This window comes from Geospiza fortis, unplaced genomic scaffold (genome assembly GCF_000277835.1).
Source record: "Geospiza fortis unplaced genomic scaffold, GeoFor_1.0 scaffold221, whole genome shotgun sequence".
Taxonomy (NCBI): Eukaryota; Metazoa; Chordata; class Aves; order Passeriformes; family Thraupidae; genus Geospiza; species Geospiza fortis.
Window position 1 is genome coordinate 1,153,095 of NW_005054395.1, and position 20,584 is coordinate 1,173,678.

The following is a 20,584-nucleotide window of genomic DNA, read 5'->3' on the forward strand; positions in this document are numbered from 1 at the left end:
GGTGTGAGAGTGGGGCTGGGGAGGGCACAGGGCTGCTTGTGTCCCAGACAAACCAGCATGGTGGCATCTGTGCCCTGTCCTGCTCCTACCAGCTGCCCAAGGCTCATTTCAAGCAGCCTCACATCTGATAGAAATAGGAATGGTGGCTTCTGAACTGCCTCCAATTCTTTGGAACTTTACAGGAGTCTTGTAATAGCATTTTACTTAATTCTAGAAAACAACCCCAAAGCTATTAGCAACCTGGCACTGGAAAAACCTCTGTGGAGGTTTAGTCAAAATGACAAAAGTCTCTATCCAAAATTTATAAATTTTCAATTTTTCAGTGGAAGTCCAAATTCCCAGATTTTGGCAGTAGACCTGTACTGGGTACATTTGCACTCACGTTAACCATTTGAAAGCTCCTTAGTGCCCTTAGAGACAAAAAGGAGAATGCTTCCTTTGGGGAAAGATGCCCCTTAACAGAGGAGAGGAGATACTCTAGAGGAGTTAATATCTTCCCTTTTGTTCTTGAGTTTTGAGGGGGGGCAAAGGCTCAACTTTTGGATGGTGACATTAATCCCACACAAACTGAGCAATGGGCTATGCCCCCGCTTGCAGCTCCTGCAACGTGGAAGGTTAAAATAAATGGTTGTTCAACTCCAGGCTGTATAGTGCATGACACATTAGTGCTGCTTTTAGTCATCAATATATTGCTATTTAAAGATGACTGAGATTTTTAAGTCTGATGATTATTCATATTAAAAGTGTTTGTTTTTCATTTGAGATTTTAGGCTGTCATGCAGACATCTCCATAATTAAATGTGTGCTTAACTCTTTCTGTCTCCAGTTAGGTAGACATTAATAGGAACCTACCAAAACCAGTATGAGATCACTAAAGGTAATCAAGGTTAAATGGTTTTGGAATAATCCAAGGTAGTTTGTTCAAACTGCTCTTTTTCTCACAGTTTTTCTATAGTCACAGCAGAGACCTATTCTCTTCAGCATAAGGAGGGGTTTAAAATTAAACACTTTTAAGCACAAAATCTCTCCACTTATAAAAGAGCAGCACTGAAGTTGCAAAATCAAAGACCTTAATATTAGGGAGCACCAAAATTCAAGTCAAGTCTGTCTTAGCCTGTCTCTGTCTAATATTGCACACTATTTAATGCCATAATCAAACAGTATTTTTCCTGTGGGAAGAATCACACAACTGAATGGATGATGTTCACTTTGGGAGCAGCTGTGCAATATTTCATTTTCCAATGTGTGGCATAGGGTTTAATCCAAGCTGGGAGGGAGAGGTCTTACACAAGTCTTGATAATCTGATCTGATCCTTAGTCGTTTACAGACCAGCCCTAATCTAACCTGGGCACTGAACCCATATGCTAAAATTTTCCTGTGATTTTTTTTGTCTTTAGAATTTTCTTTCTCTACAGTAAGAACAAATCACCTGCTGCAGTGCCTGCAGGTTTATTCACTGAGTAAACAACCATGGCTTGATCCTGCCTTCCCAGGGAGCAGATGGATGCTTGAAATAACCTGAGGTGTAGATGGTATTGTCTCCACTGACTGGAGATCCCAAAGGTGCTCTTTTTACAGCCACTTCCCAGGCCAAAGCTCTTCCCTGTGCAGGAGGATCTCCATCCTTGCAGCATTGCTCTGTCATGACTTTGTCTCCATTCCAGGCTATGGAATGGGGCTGAGCTACACCTTACACAACCTGCAGACCAAGCTGGAGGCCCATAACACAACCAAAATTGGATCAATTCTTTTGTAACAAGTGAGTGGGACCTTAAATGGGTATGTTGTTTGTACTCATCCCTTTGCTGCTAAGGAGCAGAGAACAAATATTTGTACAACTGCCTTCACAAATCCAGTTCACATAAACCCTCTGCCCTCCCTGCAATAAAAAGCTGCCAAAAAAGATTGGCTGTTCATTAAATTTTGCTGTGGGTGATGAATATGGCTGCCTCCAAAAGCAGTCCTGCCCTCAGAGGCTGAACACGGCCTGGCAGGAATGACCCAGCTGTTCTGGCTGGCTGGGGGGGCACAGCCTCTCTTGGGAGCTCTGACTCCAGTGCAGCCAGGGCTGCTCTCTGGACCTTTATTCCAGCTGATTAGCTGCACAGCTTTACATCCCAAATCCTGTTTTTTATCCTCAAGTGTGAAAACCCAAGCCAAGCAGCTCAGAGTCTCTGCTTTGGTCACAATTTACCCACTGCAGCAAGGGCTTGCTGGAGGAGGATTGGAGAACCTCTCTTGGGAGCTCTGACTCCAGTGCAGCCAGGGCTGCTCTCTGGACCTTTATTCCAGCTGATTAGCTGCACAGCTTTACATCCCAAATCCTGTTTTTTATCCTCAAGTGTGAAAACCCAAGCCAAGCAGCTCAGAGTCTCTGCTTTGGTCACAATTTACCCACTGCAGCAAGGGCTTGCTGGAGGAGGATTGGAGAACAGCATCATGAAGATGTGTCTGCTCCAGCTGGGAATTTCTGCACAGTTCCCAGCTTGGAGGGGAATGGGACAAAGCCTGTCCTTCTGCGGACAGTCGCACAGAGGAGGTGGCAAAGCTGCTTGTATTGTCAAAAATGGACATGCTAGCAGGGGCCACAGCCTGAGCTAAGCCTGTGGGAATGTGGGCAGCCACTCTGCATGCCTGCCCAGGGAGCTGTGCCAGCTCACCTCCACCCTGACCTCACACAGCCCCTGTTATTGCAGCTCTGAGTCCAGCTCCGAGCAGCAGCTTTGTCCTCAGCGCAGGAGGAAGGTTTGTTTTGATGGCAGGATGATTAATGTGCCTCAGCTCCATGGCTGTAAAATCCCTGGGGAGATGGGGCATGTCTAATTTGTACTGTGCCACAGCCAGGTGAGCACAGCACCAGGCCTCTACTCGGGCATGACCGTGCTCAGGCTCAGTATTTACCTGACTGCAAAACCTACAGCTGCTGTCCTCATTTATAGTGGCAAAGCTGGAATCCACTAACCATTCCATTTGAAAAAATACCTCCCAGCTCCCTAAGGAGGCCACAGGGAGAAACCATCAGCTATAGCAAACTTTTTCTTACGGGATCCAGGAAATTGCAGTCACTTTCCTTACACTGGGACTTGAGGCAGCATTGAAGGAGTGAGCCCTGTCTTCTGCTCTCCTGCAGGTGAGGCAGTGAAGCTCATCTCTTTTTTTTTTTTTTAATTAAAAAAATGGGCTAAAACCAGTGTAGGAAAAAGCCATCCTCAATCAAAGAAGCCCTTGGCTGATGGCAGGTCCTGCCCTGCAGAGCAATCCTGGCCTGGGGCAGCATCACTGCAAGACTCTCATGATTTAAGGCCTGAGGGTATTTTGTATTTGCACATTCATCCTTCACATAACCATGTCCATGTTTACATATGGCTGATCCAGATTTTACCCTGATTTCCCAACCAACAATCCCTGTCATTTCCTCCTTGACTCACCTCAAAGCCAAACTGTTCAGTGCTGGTCTGGGAGTGATAAAAACACATTTATCCAGTGTTGGATAAATGCACTGAAGCAGCAGCAAGAACAGCTTTGGTAACACTCTTCCCATATGCCAGTGTGGTTTATTTTATGTTCACTATGGTTTATTTTTTTATTTTATGCTAATAAACTCTGCAAATATAAATATCAAGCCAGACTGGTTTGTGTGGGTATTTGACATTGATAGAATAAATTGCCTTTCCCACATACTTTCCATTATATATCTGCTTCCATTTTGTGCTGCACATGGACATGGGAAGGGAACCTTTGCCATCACAGCCCTTTGCAAACACAGTTCTCTTCCAAGCTTTTGGTCTTACTACTAAATAAATATGTATGCAAGATAGCCCTGGTGTAGTACTAAGAAAACATTATTATTTATACGGCTTTCAAACCTATACAAATTCTAATTTTTCACACAGCAAACTTGTTCCAAGGCATGGAGCTGCAGAGGGTCTTCCACAGCTGTGCTTACACCACCTACAGGACCAGAAACCCAAAATGCACAGTAGATACCAAACCTGTGGTTTTTTTCATTGAACCCAAATGAAATGTCTTCTTACCTCAGGGGAAACAAAGTACACCTGAGAGCTGAATTTCCTCTGGAGGTACCCAACCCTCTCCTTTGGCTGTGAAAGCAAACTGAATTTCTAATCAGGCACTCAGGTAGGTAAAAGAGGAGCAATTCCATAGCCATGAGCTTGAGCTTGAAATCTGATTGACCCCATAACACTGATTCTGGAAGAAATCATCTCACCCAACAAAAAGGGTAACATAAAGAAATTTTTCAATACCCTGAAAGGCAACAAGATGCCTGGACAGTTCTGAAGCTTTTTGCTAAAAAAAGAAAATACAGCAGAGTTTCATCAACTGCTGACAAGTATTTTATTTTCATTTACAAACTCCTGCAGCCTGTGGGTACATAGTCCCAAACCACTCCCAGAGCAGCATCACTCTGGCTCTAAGGCAGAAGTCCTGTCCCATCCAGGGTGAGTGCTGCAGCTGCTGGGCTCTGTCTCCACATCACCCAGATTTCAAACCTGCCCTGGGCTCAGTTCAGACCCACCTGGCCAAGAAGGGGACCCACAGGGTCAAGCAGAGGAGAGCCCCAAACCCAGCATTTCCTGAACTCTTTCCATTCTCAGTCATTTCTACTTAGTTCATTTTCTTCCACTTCACTTCTAGGATGGCCCTGCCAGGTTAGACACAGCTCCCGAAGCCTTGCAGAGATATTTTTGTATTGCATCTTATATCATTACATAGTCTTATGTATCATATACAGTCATATGTATTTATGCACACACACACAGAGGCAGGTCAGCCCTGGTTTGCCAGCTGGACTGGACTGCAGAAGTGACAGAGAGGGGAGCAAAGGCTGGGGAGATTTACAAATCTGCTCTATACATTGCAACAAACCTCATGCAAAGTCAACATGGCCTTGCATCATCAAGCACAGGCTGGAGCCAGGAAACAGCTCAGCTGGAGAAGCCACAGAATGAGGAGAGAACAAGCCTGTTCAGGTAAGAGCTCTGCATCTAAAAACATGTCTTGACATATTCACAAGAGGAGGTTAGGTATTTTTGAAGCTGATTTATCTTTTCTTGCAACTCCCCAATCCTCTGAGCTCATTAAAATGAAGACACTTTAATTTCCAGGAGTGGCCAACAGGGAAAGGTCAAGGAAGGACTTCTTTGTAATGTCGACTCTCAAATTCCAGGGAGAAGAACAGCAGTATTTTCATTAAACCACCATCAAATTCTAAATTACTGCACTGTCAAAGGAAAGTAGGACTACCATTATACAAAAGGAAGTGAAAGAAAAGACCTGATGATTTATAGCTTGTACACAGGTCTGTCTGAAATGGGGTCTTGGGCTGACAAAAACAAGGGTCTGGTTAGGAGCAGCTGGTCCTGGCTGGGCACAGAGCAGCCAGAGCTGCTGGATCAGTGGTGTTACACATCCCCTCTGCACAGCAGGTTTTGTGGGGACACATTCATAGAGCCCCAGTTCTAAAGATTCAGAGTTACTCAAACAATGTTCTACAGTCTTCAAAAGAAACGAAGCAGCAATTTTTTGCTGTTACACCAAACCTCAAATAAAGAAAGCAAGCCCTGGGAACCCAGTGAAATCTGTGCTGAACAGGACACTCAGTCTCTTAGAGAGGCACTCCAGTGTAAAATCCAGAGCTGTTGCTTGTTGCTTTGTGGTTTGTATTTCCATGGATAGATGCCAGAGGAAGGCAGTCTGATTAGACAAATTACTTTTGTTCAAATTGAAACAAATATTTGATTTTATTCATCCCATCTTCACTTGAAAAATGCCATCTGTCCACTAAAAGGCATCCTGACGTCCAACTAAGCAAAAAACATTGCTTGAGGCCCTCAAAAGGAAAACAAAGGGAGGAGCTGAATCTCCCAGGGGCAGCTCTAATGAATGAGTTTGGGGTGGTCAGAGCTATAGCTGCCTTTGTCCCTCAGGAAAGCTTTGCTCAGATCCATAGGTTGTATCTGAAGACCAAGACACTGTCTTTTAACAGTTAATTAGCTGCACAATTAGTGGTCACATTGTGCAAAGTGTGACAAAATGAGTGTGAAAACCAACAGTAAGAGAGCAGCTGGATCTGAAAGCAGGGTGGAATGGCAGAAAGCTGGGGCAGCACACCCAGCAGCCAAACTGTGTCTTGACAGGCTCTGAAGTGTGACAGCCAAATAGAAATCATGGTTGTACCTGTGCAGATTTGGGCCCCTCTCCTGCATTGCAGTTGCACTCATGTCACCCCCAGGTATTTCCACTGAAATTCTGTTGAGTTGCCTTGAGTAAGCTCCTGCCTGCAGAAGGGACAGGGAGAACAGAGCACAGCACATGGGCTTCAGACCTGGTCCAGGGTCACGTCCCACTCCTGAGCAACAGAATGTGGCCCCTGCAAATCCATAAACTGGAGCATGAAAAGACCACTGGTTTGTGGGGAGACACCAAGTGCACATCATGTGCTGGACCTGCATCCCAGAATGTGCTTTTTGGAAAGCTTATGCTTAGGACAGCAGTTGCATGTCAATGTCAAACAACCTGCCCTGTCTCTTGAGCTTCTGGAGAAAAGGGGTGACCCAAGATGAGGTGAAGAATGAGAATCAGTCTGGGGTGACTTCTGTATTGAATTTAAGACACTGTAGTACAGGGTTAAAATAGAAGCACCTGCAGCAATTACAGGTTCTTTATGCAAGAACCTGTAATTATGTGCACAAAGACAGGTCTCAGCATGTGGAGCTGTGTGCATGCATTATACATTAATATGGGGCTAGCAACCAGAGAAGCCAATAGGGTTGCTACATTATTGCATTCTTTATTATCTTTTATTAGGAGACACGCATTATGATGCTACCATTTTTTAAAATCCAAACATTAAAGTGTTTTCTGACTGCACCACACACAGGAGCAGCCTGTGCTGTGCCAGCAGCCAGGGCTGCACCTACAAACCCAATTATCTGTCTGCAGCCTTGCCCTGCTCTGGTCATCTGGGGCACTTGCTGTCCCCATCTCCCAGGTTGAAGTCATGATCAGGCTCACTGGGAGTTCTTAGCCCAAAGTGCCCCTTTGAACTCAGGGCTGCTCTGAGCCCTCAGTGCCTTCTGGCAGGTTGTGCTGGGGTTTGAGACGCTGTGATCTGGCCAGCAGAGGTTTATCTGCTAAGACAGAAAAGCTGTGCCCTGTAGGAGCAGTGCTAATCTGACTGGCTGGCACTTTAATCAAACAAGAGTGGCAAAATGCTTCTGACCCAAGAGGATGCTCTCGAGCTCTGCACTGCCAGGATGCAGTGACAGGAGCTGCCCATGCTCGCAGCACTGTTAGACACTGGTGGCACACATCCCACCTGGCCCTGCTCAGGACAGTCATTCCTGCCATCCAGCCAGGTCCTGGGGCTCATCCTGGGGGAACTGACCTCTGAGGATGGGCAGGGAGCTGCTGAGACCCAGCTTCCAGCCATCTGCACAGGATGGGAAGTACCTGAAGATCCAAGGGTACCCTGCCCATTGCAGGCAGGTGAGTGCTGCTGCACACCTGCCTGGAAAGAACTCATAGCAAAAGGCTGGCCCTGCTCCAGTCCAGGTAAGGGCAAGATTTTGCTGTGTGTAGAAACAAAGAGAGGCGCTTCACTCTCATGTGATGAGAGCACAGCCTGGGCTTGAGCCTTTTGCCTTCATCCATTTTATCCAATAAGTACACCTTGGCTTCTTCTACTCAAAAAAAATGGAAATGATCCGGCGTCTGTAACATCTGTGACTCCAGATTACCCTGGATGCTTCCCAGCAGAGAGGGCACAGAAAATACATGGTCATCTCCTCCCTAGCAGCTGCTAAACAAAACAGGAAAAGGGAGCTCTACAGCATGACCATGCTTTGAAGCTCTGTCCTGCGGGCCAGGCTTTGGCCACCTTGGGGGAAGTTTTTAACAGCACCATTCACCCACCTCCCTGCAGGTGGTGGGACCTCTCTTTGCCTTCTTGCCTCAAACATGACTGCCCTCTCCTCTGGGAGCTCTTTCCCAGGCTTCCCCTGTACATGAAGAGCAAACAGGCAACAAAATAAAAGCACACGTTCACCTCCAGCAGCTGAAGAAGGCAAAGCATTTTCTGTTTGCAAAAGTGGAAGAGCAGTGAGTCCATCTGCAAAACAGTTTCCCATTAACCAGCCCATGATAATATCTTACACTCTCCCAATGGCAGTTTAACTGTCACCCCAACAAACAGATGGACTTTTGTAATACCAAGAGCACAAATTCACAAGAGGAGGGAAGCCTCAGCATCTCATGGCCTATAGAGCTGGCGGGAGGGGAAACAAAAAGGGTCCTTTGTCCCTTCAGCTCTCCAGAGGCTGCTGAGGGAGCAGCATGTCCCCTCCCAGGCCAAATAACCCTGCCAGGGCAGCTACAAAAAGACATGGATGTGACAATGATGATCCCTATCTCCTCCTCCAGTCATGGCTTAACACTCCCACCTGTCCCAGCTGTTCTCTAACCTCTACTACCAAGAATTGCAGAAAACTTCCCTCCTCCCAGGGAACTCCAGCACCTTTTGTAAATACACATCCCAAAGCTGTGGTGTTAATACTTCACAATGATTTTTTCCATGCCAGAATGAGTTAAGGTAGGAGTCTCTGTCCTGGCTTCAAATTTCCTGGCTTTCCCCTGTCTGCGTCACCACATAATTCTTTCCAGCAGCCTTTTCCTCAGATGTTCAGAGTTAGCATTGGGATCCCTGCCAGTTTTCCTTCCCAAAACAAACAGGGAGCCTCCTGATGCCAAAGATTTGCCTTCTATTCATTTCTCCAGGGATAGAACACTTGGCTTTACAAGCGATGCCCCGATTTTCAATTCAGCATGTGTATATAAATAAAAATGCAGCTTTACAGAGCCTTGTCTGCACTAGAAAAGACTGGATGGCGTGCCCCTAACAAGCTGTCTCTCTCCATCAACTGTAAATAGAGCTTCAATTAATTAATGAGATTATCTGCCAAGTTAGTACACATTGCTTCAGCAAAGAAAATAAGCCTTATTGTCAAATTACTTTTTGCTGGTGTAATCATGTCAGCATCAGAGTTTTTGCTAGTAATAAAAACACCCACCCATTATTAAACCACCCTGGTTCCAGTGTAAACCTGGTCTAAAACTAAAGCCCTGAAAAGTGATAAAAATACCATTCCCATCGCAGTAAAAAAGCTTTTCTTTCCCTCAAGTGTCCCTGGGCTCATAACACCTCCCCTGCCCTGGTGACCTGCCTGCTTTGCCTGGAGGGCTGGAAATTGCAGAACTGCTGGTGGCTGATGAGAAATGATTTAAAGGAAGCATCGCTGTGAACCCTGCAGAGAGCAAACCACTGCCCTGCACTGCTCCCCGCGGGGCACAGCTGGAATTTGGGAAGATTCTGTCTCACTAAGGGACATGTCCTTCAGGCTCAGGACAGGTGGAGTGTTTGTCCTTCAGCAAGCCCAGGCTGCTGCTGTCTGCTCTTCTTTTGGAAGGAAAAAGGGTAGGTTTCCTCTTTTTGAGTAAACAAGTGTGTGACTTATGCCAAATCTGTGCTTAAAATGCTCCTGAAAAAGGAGGAATGCAGAGAATGGGAAAGAAATCACCTGTAATACACACTATTAATATCCCTCCGTCAAGTATTGTCTTTTTTTGGTTGTTGTTGGGGAGGGTATGAGGTGCAGTGGCTGTACCCAATGGACAGGGCACCTACAGACATTAAATCATTTGCTGCTACTCACAGAATTTTTTCAATCCACCTTTTATGCTCATTATATTCCCTTTATGTGTGCCCAGTTTCCAGCAATAAACTTAAGACAACTCCCATTAATCTCTCAGAAATTCAGGGGGTTTTCATTTGAAGAAGGCAAAGGTGGATATGCCCAATCCCTGCCTGCCCTCCTCTTTCTTGAAAGGTTTAGCCCTAGAATTGACCTGAATTTGTATATTTATTTTACATGAAAGAAGTGGTAAAGATAAAAATAGAATGTGAAGAATATTACATAATGAAGTGATAAAAGGATATTGATTACTTAGGCAATATAATTATTACAAATAAAGGTGGATGTTAAGCCTATATTCCTTGCTCATGAAGAAGTCAATAGCAGTTAAATTCAGTGTATTTTAGAGTAATAAAGAGCTATACCATGGGCCCAATCAGCTTCAATACTGAAGGAGTGCAAAATGAGACTGCTTAAACAATACGTCCAAGTCTTCTAGACATTCAGGAAGAGACACAAATATATAATCATTAATAATTAACAATTTCTCCATAGCACCACCCGTGAAAGGATCTCATGTTCCTTCATAAATATTAATTAAATCAACCCTACACCCCACTTGTGTAACAATTATTACTGACATTAACAGATGGAGAAACTAGGGCACAGCTTCCATTGCCCACACAGAGCATCTGCTGCAGATCTGAGACTGACCCAGCCCCAGCCAGAGCTGAACCATCAGATTCTGAATTCAGATGCCTTGTGACAAGGATCTGCCTCCAAAAACTGCCCCTGATTTGTCACATTGGGGTGGAAATGCCTCTTTGAAACATGAATGTCAAACAGTGTCAGTGTTAGACAGGGAAACCAAGGAGCAGTGTCTCCAAGGAAACCAGCATATGTGAGGAGGAAGTAAGGAAACTAAAGCAGGAGCAGAACAGAAGCTTGAGAAGGCATCTGTTCAGATTTTTCTGTTTTTTATCATTCCACTATGATTTTCTCTAGTTAAATCAGATAGCTTTCTGCTGTGGATGTCAGAGCAATTTATTTATAAACAATTAATTTAGCTTTCCACCACTCTAGCATGAAGAGCCAGATCTTCACCTCAGAGCCCTGAGAGCTGCCCCAGGAGTCCACCTGCTTTCCTCGGGGGCAGCAGCCACCAGCAGACTCCAGCACATGTACATGCCTCCCATCCTGCTCACATGCCCATCCTTGCTGAGGCTCCAGCTGTCATTGCATGCAGGAGCCCCTCAGGGACCCCAGCAGGACACGTGGATTCAGTTCAACCCCCAGAGCCCACGTGGCAGAATAGATCCTGCACAGGGACTCAAGCACTTGGGAGAGCCACAAAGTCATTTGGGCTGGAGCAGGGCCAGGACACGAGGGCAGTGCTTTGCCATAGCAAAGGTACACAGGGAGCTCAAGAGACTCGGGGCTGTGGGGTTTGGAACCTCTAAAAGATGACAAATGGGCTCCCCAAAGCTGCATTGCGTCATGGTTGGAAGAACAGTATTTCAATTAAACTCCCAACACTAATTCTTACCTCCTGGCATTCCCACCAAAGCACCAACATCACACAAGCTGAATGAGTGATGACTCAAGGTGATGCAGTTCTAGGCAGTAAAAATTATTAAGTTCTTACAGCCAAGGGGTTTGACTTGGACATGTCACTGTGCTTCTACACTCAGCACTATCAGAGGATGAAAAAATGTGCTGATAAAAAAAATGAGACAAGATTAACCCCTTTTCAAATTCAAAACAATCACTGCATGGGAAGGAATTCGCCCTGGCAAATATGGGTTAGTCTGTCTGGACTAATCCTCTACTCATATGTAGTGGCTTATTAGGGATTTTAAAAAGAAATCTAAAGGCTTAGACAGTATGTTTACAGTGGAACAGCCTCATATGAAAGATGAATTTTCAGTGAATTTAATGACATGTTTGACTTGAATTAATATTGGAGAACTCTGGAAATCTTTTTTCCTGTTGTTTCTGTAAAACTCTTTAATAAAGGCTTTACAGAAGCAGTAATTTGTGACTCTAAGAGCACACTAAGCCAACTGTAAGTGAGCCAGTGCAGACTGAATTCCTGCTTCCTGCAGAACAGCAATAAATCCTCCCAGCACCCCTGAGTTCACTTCAAATCACAGAGCTACAGATATCAGAGTGCCAAGGTGACCACAGCTCAGCCAAAGCAGGTGTTGAAAGGCTGTGCCCAGGGTTTGCCCAGATTTAATGTGGCTTGTTCAGCGACTTCTCTGATCCACCTGCATTGTTGTGGGAGAATATTTTATTTTGTTCTCTTTGTCCATGGGCTGAAATTCAAGTGCAGCCCCTGTGTGCCAGTTTTGTAGTGATAACCCCCTTATGAACTGCATAAATGACTAAGAAGAGAGAAATCTCAGTGCAGAGGGCAGAAGACCAGAGAAAACTAACCAGAGACACATGGAACAAATCACAGTGGGGACAAGAGTTGCCCAGGGATGCCCCATAATCCAAGGGCAGAACTGGGAATAGAGCATATTTCCTAAATCCTTGTCACTCATATTGCTTATGAATAAATGTTAATACAATTTTACCCACATCTCACTCATTTGCAAAGGGCACCTGCTGCAGGACAGGACTTCTGTGCTGGATATCCTGGCCTTAAAATCCTGTCTAATCCTCTGGGCAAAGCACGTCTCCATAGGCACAGGCAGGATTAAGCAAGGCACAAACCCATCTTCAACTGAGCAGGGAGGGAAGAAGCAAGCCACATCCTGGTGCTTCCCACGTGGGACAGGGCTTGGAAGATGCTGCAGGTGTCCCAAAGCAATAGCTCAGTCTCTGCAGAGCTCCTCTGCAAGGCTCAGTTTGGGATAGAAAGCAACAAAGCCTGGTTCAGGATGTTTTGTACTGTGTGAAATCCAGCAAGGGATTCACATTTTACACACAACTCATGCAAACAGCAGACCTCCTGTGGGAGTACTCATCCCTGTTTTCTCACAATGATGCCAATGGCGTGGCAGAGGACTGCAAGCACTCCAAGGAACACAGCTTCAAGGGTGATTTCTGGCAAGCTTGGCCTGATAAAAGCCCATTTGCATGCATTAATCTTGACACAGTCATTAAGTAAAGCGTGGCAGCAAAGACCTCCCCAAAGCAGTAATTTCACTCACAGGGACTTGATTACTTGGAATTCTCTTTACATACTCAAGGACTCTCTCCCACTAATAATACTCCAATCCTGGTCTAGTATAAACAATATTCCAATATTGGCCGAGTAAAACAAATTACTCCAATATTCGTTTAGTATATAAGAAAGCCATTTTATTCCTGTTGGGAAGACAAAGTCCCAATGCACTTCAGTTTTTCATTTCCCAGCAAGGGATTTATCCTATGTTTACCTTTCTGCTATCAGAAGGAAAGTATCATTTGCTGCTTTTACCTCCATGTTTTGGAGCAGAGTCCACCAACTATCACAACTGACAAATGTCCTCATGAGAGAACAATGGAAACTGCTCCTGTGCCTGCAGCCTCCCCAGGCACAACTTCCTAAAGCTTAAGCCAGAAAAAGTACCCTGCCAAAATTAGCAGCTTTGCCATCAAGCTTCAAGGAGCCAGGGATCTGTGGTTAATGCACACAAAACTCCATATCTGGAGAATTTCAGCTATCTGAAAGTATTTATTAACACAGCCTTGCAAGTCTGTTTTACCTACAGAAACAAACAGAGTGGCAATGAAATGGTGACGTGGTGTCATTACATTATTTGCATGACCTTCAGCAAAGAACCACAGCTTCTTTGGTGGCACTGTGGCATTTGGTGTCACACAAGCTGTGCAATGCTCTTTGTGATATTTTTGAGCTCTTTTTAGTCCTCCCCCAAGGTCTTATTAACAAATGTTATTATTTCTGTTCTCGAATGCCAGGGATCCCTTATCACCAAGAAGGCTCCTAGAATGTTAAATGATACATGGACACACAAAAAGCTTCAAAGAGCTTACAGGCTGAAGGGAAGGCAGATGGCAGAGCCCAAGGAGAGATAACCCACCCTGGGAGGGTGACAGCAGCCATAACGCACGAGCAGCTCAGTCACTGCCACATTTTCCCAAAGCAGCTGCAACAAATTGCACTTTTTCAGTGCTAAATAACCTAAAGAAGACATTCAACACAGTTATTTCAGCATGATACATGGAAGAGGATCATGGCACCAACTTCTGATTTAGCAGTTTCATCATCAAGGGTTTTACTCCAGTTTAAACCCACCCATCAGGAACCTTCCTTCCAATTCAGGCTTCCTTCCCAAACCAGGCATATCCATGACTCCCAGGGGGCAAAGGACAGCTTGAAAACAAAGCCTGGGTTCACCCACAAGAATTTAGAAACCAAAAGAAAAACCACTAAGCATTCTGGCTCCTTTTCTTAAAATACAGTTAAATAAAACGTACTCTTGAGATTTCATTGCCAAAGCCAGGATGCTCTGTGGCTGATTCAGAAACCAGCATGTCTGGGGATGTAGCACAGGCAGACTGTTCCTACCCAGCTGGAGTACAAACCATGCAATCCAGCCAACAGCTTTGTTCAATTGTGGTTCAAATTCACTGCAGTTTATTTCTGGAAGTATTTAAAATGCCTGTCCTGAAGACATTGGGACCACTGCATCCAGTGAGTCATCCACGACACCTGACACAGGTAATAAATCTCACTGTGTTTACTACAGCTTTCTGTAGGACTCTGTGGTAACTTCACATTAATATTATATAAAATAGCCTATGGGATAGACACCTGCAACAGTCTCGGTCCAGTGCTTATTTCCCTTAATACCCAGTTAAAACCCACCATTTAAATAATATCACATATAAGAACCTGAGCACTATTTAGAGGGACACAATAACCTAGTGTTAAACATCCCATGGAGCACTGAGAGGGAGAAAACCAGCAAGATGTAGAAGAAACTTGTTAACCAAAAAGGCCTTTAGCTTATAGCTCTGAAATCATGGGAATCGCAGGACCTGATGCAGATAGCATTAGATTTGCTGGAGATACAATAACAGCCTTGATATGGCCCAGTAGGAACCTGATATAGCTGAAGGAAGGCTCAGGGCAAGAGGCAGGGTCAGACACGTGGAGATGGACACTAAAATCAGAAATGTGGGCTCAGAAATTCCTGTTCCACTGGACAGTGGTGACACACGTTTTACATTACTGGTGAATTCACCTCAGTTCCCACTTCCCCTTGGGCAGGAGGCATTGTACCCAGCTTTTCCAGGAAGCACACTGCATCCTGCCAGGGGATCTGTGCAGGGCAAGGGCTGCTCTGCTCCCTAAGAGTAGAGCTTGTGTTCTACCTACAGAAAATAAGTGCCAAGACAGGCCTGGCACTGCCCTCAGGGGAGCTCACAGACAACATGGAAAGTGTTGAATTCTGATGGGAGCAGCAGCTGGCTTCCACAGAAAAGGCACTATCCCTATTCTTCGAAAATGCTTGGTGTTTCTGCTCTCCCTGGGGAGGTGGGAACAGCCTTCCAAGGTCATTTGCATGACTGAGGAAGATGTGCCGAGGCTGTGGGGCAGCAGAGCTCAGCCCATTGGGGTGGGATGCTCTGAACAACACTGTGTCCCTGCCAAAATAACTGCACTAAGCACAACTCAAGATTAAACCAAGGCCCCTCATCAGAGCCTGAGAGGATAACAGCGTCACTGCTGCTGGCTGCCAGTGGGCTGCAAGGCAGCAGCAGAAATGGAAATTAGTCTCTTTATGGCTGGCAGGCAGAACTGTGAGCTCATATCGATGCAGAGCACAGCTCAACCCCAAATGATCCCCTGAGCAATGGCACCACATCAAATAAATCTGAACCTACCTGGGGATCGCGTGATCCTTCTGCACACGGGGAGTAAACATAGCAGAGAGGCAGGGACTGGAGCTCCAGGCAGGGTCCCTCACACAACTGTAGTCCTTTTCCCAGGCAGATCAGCAGGGTTCTCGTAGGCAGAGACGAGCCCCTTTGCCCAGCGAGTGCCAGGGGAGCCCTGCTGCATCACCACCAGCCGGATCGGGGGCTGGCTGTCTGCAGGGACCTCAGGAGCATATTCCTTGCTGGGATCCTTCCCTCTGCAGTCATAGAGCACGCAGGAGATCAGGAAAACCAGAAGCAGAATGACATAGCTAGATACCAGAATGATGAGATTCAAGGTAACGGGGTCAATCTCCAAATAAAACTCCATTTGGACCCATACTAGACAGGGCAAACCTGGAGAATGAAGTTTCATATGCACGAATGAGCAAGTGCTAACTGATCAGAATAGATGTATTGGCTTTGTGGTAAAAATACACTAATCCTCAGGTCTCCTGTAGCAATGGATTTCCCCGAACGGGACGATTAAAGCAGCTCAGTTTAATAACTTAAGCTCCTTCTTTTAATGCCACGTTGCCTACAGTGGCAGAAGCTAAATTTGATTGCTATATTGATAGGAAAACATTCCCCTTGCCCAGGGACCACCTTTTTCCTTGGTGGGCAGGTACTAAACTGGGTTTTCTCTAAGGGCATTTTGCAGAGCCTCCCTTCCCCAGGTGGGTTTGGACTCATGGGCTGAAAAAACCTGACCTGTGTAATTAGGAAATGAATACAGAAATAATTAAGTTATTTGCAAGGTAATTTTTCTCAAAATCTCACAAGCCTGATCCTGGTTTTGACTAAATTCTTTCTGCCCTGGGCTTGTGCTACAGCAGTGTTTTAAAGAGAATTAAAGATGTTTATCGCCCAGGTCACTGTCAGTATTACAAGGACACGTCACACTGCTGTCACACACTGCCCAGCCAGTCCTTGCACAAATCCCTCTGTAGGATCCTGCTTCCCACAGGTTGCTCTGTCTCATTTGAGTCTCCCAAGTGTGAGAAGTCCAACAAAACTGCAGCATTTCTGCAGCCAGGGGGCTGCCAATTTCTTTTTCCTGTGTGGATCCTCGGCTGAGAAGAGGGTGATGTTTGTGAGTGCCTGGCACCAGCGCCAGGCTCCTGACCACAAACCCTTCAAGTGCCTTTTGCACCTTCCAGATTTATGTCTCTGAAGCTGACAAGGGAGTAGGGACACAGAGAGCTGCCACTTGTCACCCACACAGTGCTTGGAGAGAGACCACCCTGGCTGCTGGAAGCCAGAGATGTCCAGGACACCAGGGAGGCAGCACAGAGGGATCGTGCCAAGGAGCACCACAGACCTGCATCAGCACATTCACCTCTCCATGCAAAACCCCAAGGTTTTGGTTACAGCACAGGAGGCCTTCAGGAAGAGATTAGGCTGTCCCAGCTCTCAGCAGTGCCAGAGCTGTGGAAAAGGGCTTTACGTGTCAGCAGGATCCGCTCTGGCGCGTCTAAGCTGTAAGAAATATGTCATGGGGCCATCCTGCCGCCCGGGCCTCACACATGGCACTCGCCTTAAGGTCAACAGAGCTGCATCCCCCACCCGCCATCTGCCCTCACAGCTCTTTAGCTGAGGAGAAGTTTGTATCAGAGTAATCCCAAGGCTGGCACTGCCAGTGGCACCTTTGGCAGAGGGAGGGAACCCCACGGCACCCGGGACGCACATTTGTGTGTCCCTGCTCTTCTGTGCCTGTCACACACCACATGCTGTGTCTGAAGCTCAGCATTTGGCTGTCAGATGTGGTTTAGATGAGGCTGAGATTTTTTTCAAGACAGGCTCTTAATTATGCACTTTCATCCAAAGCAATGGTGATAGGAGCTGGGATTTGGTGTCAGTGATCGCTGGGAAGATGAAATTCTTTTGGAAATCCCTCCAAAATTCTCAGAAGCACCAGCACATTTGAAGGGCGATGGGTTTCACAGCCTTAAATTTCAATCATGTTGTGCTACAAAAGATCAGTACCAGAGTGATAAATATTATATAGTCTCCATGCTGAGACAGAGATGGGATTTTACATTAAGTCCTTTAAACTGTTCCTCAAATGGCAGCCTGGGTTCTGAACTTAGCACTGTGCTAACAAAACAAAACAAAACAAAAGAAAAGTTTATGGGATTTCCAAACCTGAATTGTCTCCTCCAAAGTCCTTCACATCAATAGCTTTGTTTCAGATTACTGTCTAACATTGCAGCAGGGAGATACATACCTAAAGTGTTTAGTTTAGATAGGCATCATGCCAGCTTTTAGAGGGACTTTTCAAAATGTAAAATCTGGTACTACTTTGCCACAGCACCTTCTGTGCTGCTGCAGACATGGTCTCCTGGGGACAAAAAAGCCTCCTTGTTTCGACATCTCCACAGCATCTTAAAACATTCTGTTAAGGGTGAAAGTAGATGATAATTTCAAGGCACCTCCTCCCAGGGCCTGGTTTGCAGCAAAATCTCATATTTATGCTTTTGTTTTATTCCCAGGATTCCTGTCCTTCAGCCCGAGCAGCTCCCAGCAGCCTTTGTCCAAGTCAGTTTGCTGAAAACTGAAGCCTAGGAAGGGACTTGGCTTCAATACCATTTATTTCCTTCTCCCAGCCCATGTCCAGGGCAAACCAGATGTTCACCATTTGATATTCTTGTGCCCAAGGATTGCCAGGGTCTAACACCATCTGCCAGTAGTCCTGTTGCAAGAGGAGCACCACAGTACCTCATCCACAGGAACCTCATCCACAGGCACACTGGAGTTTTTATAGAGGAGCCTCACCCCAACAAGCTGGCCTTGCTCTCAGGATCAGTGTCCTGGAGTCCTCCCCTGCCTGACACTGCTCCCTCCTACCCATCCTGGGACCTCAACTCCATCACTGACCATCCCTCACCAGCCTTTGGCATCTCACCCTCCTCAGGCTCTTTATGCCTGCACCCTTTTCTATAGAAAAGTCACTCAAATTCCTGTTTGCACGTGGAGTACTGATGGAGTACTGAGAGCTGCCCCAGCTCTGCAGTGAGCAGGAACACATTTCCCAAGACACAGAGTGTTAGGAGCTTTGTAGGGCTGGGACAAAGCTCAGGATGTTGTGTGTGTGCTCCCCCAGGCAAGCAGAGCCAGGAGATGGTCAGGGCAAAGCACTGCCTCAAGCAGTGACTGTGAGACAGCACCTGGAGGACACATTTTCCTTAGATCTCCAAAAATCATCTGCGCTACAGTTGCTTCAAAGGCCGGACCAACTCTGTCACCAGTTGTGCAGGCTGCAGGGATGGTGGGTTGCACAAAACCTCTGCTATAACCTCTCAAAGTGGCTTAGCTGGAGCTTATTTATTCATTCATGCTAGTATTCCATTATTTCATGTTTGACAAAAAGCCTTCCCAAGTGGCAGAACTCCCTGTTGGAGACCCAAGGCCAGCAGCTGCCATTGGTGCAACTCCACACTCAGGCCTTCCTTTAGTTTTTCTCCTCTCATTTTGTCCACCTCAGTTTATAGACACTTCTGCACAGAAAGCATCTTTTCTTCTGCAAACACCCAGCTCAGCTGGGATGAGAGATAAAGGAAAAAGATGCATGTAACAGAGAACTAGGTATTTTCTGTAATTTTTGTTTGAAGCCATTGCACAATGAATTTCACAGTATAAAAGTTCAGATGTTGGTAAAACAGCAAAGAACCTCCCTACAATCAGAAAGAAAAAAAGATTTATAAAAAGGGTTGTGTTAGGAGGGAGCTATAAAAGCTCTGTTTGGAGAGCAACAACAGCACAAGTTGCAGAGGAATTGCAGGCAATCGTTGAAGAGGATAAATCAGTCTGCAGGAAACAACATTGTCTGACCCCATGGAGGAGTTCAGCACCTGCTGTGCCATCTCTGCAGAGCAGCTCAGGGCTGCTCCACAGGCACTTTTGGCTGGAGGACTGAAGCCAGCAGCTCAGGAGGGTGACCAGCACACAAGGCATCAGAGGGATGCCCAGGGCAGAATATTCAGGCTCTGCTAGACTCAGACATGTGGAAGCCAAGATCATTTCCCTTCCTTGTGCTCTTGAGCTGAAGGCTGAGGTGGCAGCAGAGCCTCGTGTGCTGTGGGAAGCGCTGGCACAGCTGAGCCCATTTCAGCCAAAGGAGAGTCATCACTGCCTGCCCTGATTGACTTAACCATGGTGTCATCACTAAAAACAGCCCTTCAAAAAGAAATCATCTCAATCCAGCTGCAGTGAGAAAGAGGGGAATAGGGATGGCAGCAATAGCAGCATATTCTGACAGAAGAGTGAACGGGCTGAGGTGCGGTGTCAGAAAGGACAACACCAGCATAACACCTTGTCCTGCCAAGTCCCTGCTGCTCAGGACAGGAAAGGTGGACACTTAGAGGCTACAGGCAGCTGCCCCAGCCCATTGCCTTCCTCACACAAGTCATAATTTAAGAGGGAAATTGCAGAGATTCCAGGACCACAGGGAGAAACCTGGTGTGATCAGGAGCCACAGTTACCCCAGTACCTACAGTCCAAACCGAGTGCCCAGAGCAAATCCAGGGAAAGCAGATCTGTTACCCACTGACGTGCAGCCACCAAGGGCAGAACCACTGAGCCACTTGGGGTGCCCAAATGCCAGTTTGAGCAAGGCAGGCTGTTTGAGAGGGGCCATACATGAGGGTGTGTGTAGCCCAGGGCTTCTGAGGTGATGCACAAACTCTGCCAGAGTCTAGAAGCACTTGCCCCCTTCCCCTACTCTCCCACGTCTCCTATGGCCTATGTATTTCCCTATGCCAGAATAATGCAATAGATCTGAGAACTTTGAGGAAAGGAAGCTGGAATTCACCAGCAGCACAAAAAATAACAGAAGGTGAGGCACAGACAGCAGCCGGCAGCACCAGAGACTTGAACAAGAACCCAAAATGAACAAGGTGACAGCGCGACTTCACGGCTGGGTTTGCTGATTTTCCCTGCAGGCCTCTATCAGCTCGGGTTTTTAAGCTGACAGAGCTCCCCAGCCCTGATCCCTGCC

The 20,584-nt window shown here is 46.3% G+C and overlaps 1 protein-coding gene across 2 annotated transcripts in view; it reads right to left on the reverse strand.

Moving 5' to 3' along the window:
- MMD (monocyte to macrophage differentiation associated) overlaps positions 1-20,584 on the reverse strand; it is a 97,965-nt gene that overhangs the window by 26,033 nt on the left and 51,348 nt on the right. Inside the window, exon 1 of one of the 2 annotated variants that reach the window (XM_005425729.2) lies at positions 2,984-2,988. The exons of the other annotated variant lie outside the window; for it this stretch is intronic. The gene's annotated coding sequence lies outside the window, so the exon portion shown is untranslated. Of the gene's footprint in view, positions 1-2,983; positions 2,989-20,584 lie in introns of those variants that run through there. 2 annotated transcript variants of the gene reach the window in all.